Source organism: Bactrocera oleae, unplaced genomic scaffold (genome assembly GCF_042242935.1).
Source record: "Bactrocera oleae isolate idBacOlea1 unplaced genomic scaffold, idBacOlea1 ctg00000009.1, whole genome shotgun sequence".
NCBI classification, from domain to species: Eukaryota; Metazoa; Arthropoda; class Insecta; order Diptera; family Tephritidae; genus Bactrocera; species Bactrocera oleae.
In genome coordinates this window covers 332,501-337,273 of record NW_027212752.1, presented here as the reverse complement: position 1 = coordinate 337,273, position 4,773 = coordinate 332,501, and the positions used below count along the sequence as shown (strand labels likewise).

Genomic DNA, 4,773 nt, shown 5'->3' with positions numbered 1-4,773 from the left:
ATTAAATATGAAGTCATACAAGTTAAAAATTTAAAAAAAAAATCGATTGTAAAAATACTTTTGATGTTATTAGTTGTATTATGACCATGACGATATTTGAAAATGATATAAATTACCCACGTATATATGAGTTTTTAAATTTTAAATAGGTTAAAAGAATTTTTCCATATATTTTCGGGTTGGTAACGTCAACATGGGAGAGAACATTTATAACAAATTTGCACAAATCTGCTCAAATTGACATATACTGAAATAGTACTTATATGAAAATTTATTGCTTCATAGACTTTATACATTTAGTACTTATATGAAAATTTTTTACTGCTAGGAAATGTATTATACTTTTATATATTTGAATTCCTTATGTTAGTTTATTAGTAAGAAATTGTTTTTAAATACTTATAAGTATGAATATTACTATACTTATATGATTTATGTATTTAGTACTTGTATGAAAATTTTCATACTTGTATGACTTTATTTACTTAGTATTTATATGGAAATATTTTTTACTTTATATGTATTTTTAAGTAAATATGAAAATGAAAGTTGATTTTGTGTGCCTTTTTATTCCTGGTTTTTATACAGTTAGTTTAAATAGAAATAGATTTTGTTTTATACAAAACTCTATATTCTGTACTAACATATTGTATATAATGAGCGTTTTTTATTCCTGGTTTTTATACAGTTAGTTTAAATAGAAATAGATTTTGTTTTATACAAAATTCTATATTCTGTACTAACATATTGTATATAATGAGCGTTTTTTATTCCTGGTTTTTATACAGTTAGTTTAAATAGAAATAGATTTTGTTTTATACAAAACTCTATATTCTGTACTAACATATTGTATATAATGAGCGTTTTTTATTCCTGGTTTTTATACAGTTAGTTTAAATAGAAATAGATTTTGTTTTATACAAAACTCTATATTCTGTACTAACATATTGTATATAATAGCGTTTTTTATTCCTGGTTTTTATACAGTTAGTTTAAATAGAAATAGATTTTGTTTTATACAAAACTCTATATTCTGTACTAACATATTGTATATAATGAGCGTTTTTTATTCCTGGTTTCCTACAGTTAGTTTAAATAGAAATAGATTTTGTTTTATACAAAAACATAAAAAATCTATTATTCTATACTAACATATTGTAGAAATAAATATTAAACAATATTTTAGTTTTATTTGTGAGCTATTCTAATATTTACTCATAAAATATATGTGTAAAAGGATGGTTTTTAAATAAAATAAAATATTAATGTGTTGCACCCGAAAATACTTTTTATCATATATTTATTATTGAAATAAATATAATAGAATTTGAAATTATTAATTTCAAATCAAGAAAAAAATGTATATACTCTTAAAAAAAGGTATATATATTACTATATGCATTGAAATAAAGTAAAATGTATAGAATGATATTATTTGAAAATTTTGCCAATATAAGAAGAAATATCGTTCTTACATAATAATTAAATAATAATATGTATAGAGAACGAAAATTCTTTTCACGATACCAAAACAAAAATTAAAAAAATCCATTACAAAATCACACAATAGAAATGAAATATAATGAAAAAAAATATAATAAAGAAAGAAACATAGAAAAATTGTTGTGTATATTGTAAATGTTTTTATGTTTTGTGTATTTGTGTATAATTTTCAAATAAGAAAATATCATTTTAAACTTTTATATAATATAAAAAATATTATATAAAAAAGAAATATATATTATTCTGGTTGATCCTGCCAGTAGTTATATGCTTGTCTCAAAGATTAAGCCATGCATGTCTAAGTACAAACAAATTAAAAGTGAAACCGCAAAAGGCTCATTATATCAGTTATGGTTCCATAGATCGTTAACAGTTACTTGGATAACTGTGGTAATTCTAGAGCTAATACATGCAAAATAAACACGGACCTTTTGGAACGTGTGCTTTTATTAGGCTAAAACCAAGCGATTATTCGATCGTTATATTGGTTGAACTCTAGATAACTTGCAGATCGTATGGTCTCGTACCGACGACAGATCTTTCAAATGTCTGCCCTATCAACTTTTGATGGTAGTATCTAGGACTACCATGGTTGCAACGGGTAACGGGGAATCAGGGTTCGATTCCGGAGAGGGAGCCTGAGAAACGGCTACCACATCTAAGGAAGGCAGCAGGCGCGTAAATTACCCACTCCCAGTTCGGGGAGGTAGTGACGAAAAATAACAATACAGGACTCATATCCGAGGCCCTGTAATTGGAATGAGTACACTTTAAATCCTTTAACAAGGACCTATTGGAGGGCAAGTCTGGTGCCAGCAGCCGCGGTAATTCCAGCTCCAATAGCGTATATTAAAGTTGTTGCGGTTAAAACGTTCGTAGTTGAATTTGTGCTTCATACGGGTAGTACAACTATAATTGTGGTATGTACATTACCTTATGTATGTAAGCGTATTACCGGTGGAGTTCTTATATATAATTAATACAATGTATTTTTTATATATTCCTCCTATTTAAACCTGCTTCAGTGCTCTTCATCGAGTGTTGTTGTGGGCCGGTACAATTACTTTGAACAAATTAGAGTGCTTAAAGCAGGCTCCAAATGCCTGAATATTTTGTGCATGGAATAATGAAATAAGACCTCTGTTCTACTTTCATTGGTTTTTAGATCAAGAGGTAATGATTAATAGAAGCAGTTTGGGGGCATTAGTATTACGACGCGAGAGGTGAAATTCTTGGACCGTCGTAAGACTAACTTAAGCGAAAGCATTTGCCAAAGATGTTTTCATTAATCAAGAACGAAAGTTAGAGGTTCGAAGGCGATCAGATACCGCCCTAGTTCTAACCATAAACGATGCCAGCTAGCAATTGGGTGTAGCTACTACTATGGCTCTCTCAGTCGCTTCCCGGGAAACCAAGGCTTTTGGGCTCCGGGGGAAGTATGGTTGCAAAGCTGAAACTTAAAGGAATTGACGGAAGGGCACCACCAGGAGTGGAGCCTGCGGCTTAATTTGACTCAACACGGGAAAACTTACCAGGTCCGAACATAAGCGTGTAAGACAGATTGATAGCTCTTTCTCGAATCTATGGGTGGTGGTGCATGGCCGTTCTTAGTTCGTGGAGTGATTTGTCTGGTTAATTCCGATAACGAACGAGACTCAAATATATTAAATAGATGCTTTCAGGATTATGGTGTTGAAGCTTATATAGCCTTCATTCATGCGTTCATCTTGAATGTACAAGTGTTTGAATGTGTTTATATAAGTGGAGTCGTACCTGTTGGTTTGTCCCATTATAAGGACACTAGCTTCTTAAATGGACAAATTGCGTCTAGCAGTAACGAGATTGAGCAATAACAGGTCTGTGATGCCCTTAGATGTCCTGGGCTGCACGCGCGCTACAATGAAAGTATCAACGTGTATTTCCTAGACCGAGAGGTCCGGGTAAACCGCTGAACCACTTTCATGCTTGGGATTGTGAACTGAAACTGTTCACATGAACTTGGAATTCCCAGTAAGTGTGAGTCATTAACTCGCATTGATTACGTCCCTGCCCTTTGTACACACCGCCCGTCGCTACTACCGATTGAATTATTTAGTGAGGTCTCCGGACGTGATCACTGTGACGCCTTGTGTTTCACGGTTGTTTCGCAAAAGTTGACCGAACTTGATTATTTAGAGGAAGTAAAAGTCGTAACAAGGTTTCCGTAGGTGAACCTGCGGAAGGATCATTATTGTGTTCCTATCCGAAAAGAAAAAAAAAATAATTATATAAAAACAAAATAAAAAAAAAGAATAAAAAAGAAAAAAAAGGTTTCTTTTTGTTCTTTTCATTCAAAATGTTTTGAATTATACAATGTTTTGAATGTTTTTCTGTTTTTTTTTTTTTTTTAACTCCTTGTAATGCATTATGACAATATATATTATATTGTGAACTTCGCATACATTGTATTTGAACGCAATAAAAAAACCTTTAAACATATAGCTGTACTTATTATTTATATAGAAAATAATATTTAATTGTGATATTTATATAAAATATTATAAATGATAAGTTAACTTGTTCACATTAACGTGTGTAATACCTTTTTTTTATGGTATTTTCTATTTGTGATTAAAAACATGTTGAAAAATTTAAAAAAAGAAAACGCACAAATAGAGAAGAAAATAATATATAAAAGGTATTACTGTTTTTGTTGACCTAAGACATGCGCAGCTGCAAATGTTTGGGTTTAAAATTACAATTTATTGAAAGATGTTTTAAACTTATGTATTAAAAATTTATTATTGATTAATTATTAATACTTTCAATAAATTAAAATTCTTTGACTTTGAATTAAAAAAATACAAAAAAATTATCACTCTAAGCGGTGGATCACTCGGCTCATGGGTCGATGAAGAACGCAGCAAACTGTGCGTCATCGTGTGAACTGCAGGACACATGAACATCGACATTTTGAACGCATATTGCGGTCCATGCTGTTATGTACTTTAATTAATTTTAAAGTGCTGCTTGGACTACATATGGTTGAGGGTTGTAAGACTATGCTAAATTAGTTGCTTATTCTTTTAGTCAATTAATAGAATTTAAGCATATGGCATATTATTGGATTGTATTTTTCAATCCATAATATTAATAGCATAAAAAGAAATATAGAAAATATATTCTTGAATACCTCATATTTGAACGAAAATTTATGATAAATGAGAATCTTAGTATTCCCATAAAAGAAAAAATTTTCAACATTATTTAAATTATATTAAATAATACATA

At 30.0% G+C, this 4,773-nt stretch overlaps 2 non-coding genes across 2 annotated transcripts; both read left to right on the top strand.

Annotated features, from left to right (window-relative positions):
- Positions 1-1,743: 1,743 nt before the first annotated feature.
- LOC138858370 (small subunit ribosomal RNA) lies at positions 1,744-3,733 on the top strand. The gene has a single exon (XR_011397504.1). It is a non-coding gene; the product is annotated as a small subunit ribosomal RNA (ribosomal RNA).
- Positions 3,734-4,358: 625 nt separating this feature from the next.
- Positions 4,359-4,537, top strand: LOC138858439 (5.8S ribosomal RNA). The gene has a single exon (XR_011397574.1). It is a non-coding gene; the product is annotated as a 5.8S ribosomal RNA (ribosomal RNA).
- The last annotated feature ends 236 nt before the right edge of the window (positions 4,538-4,773 follow it).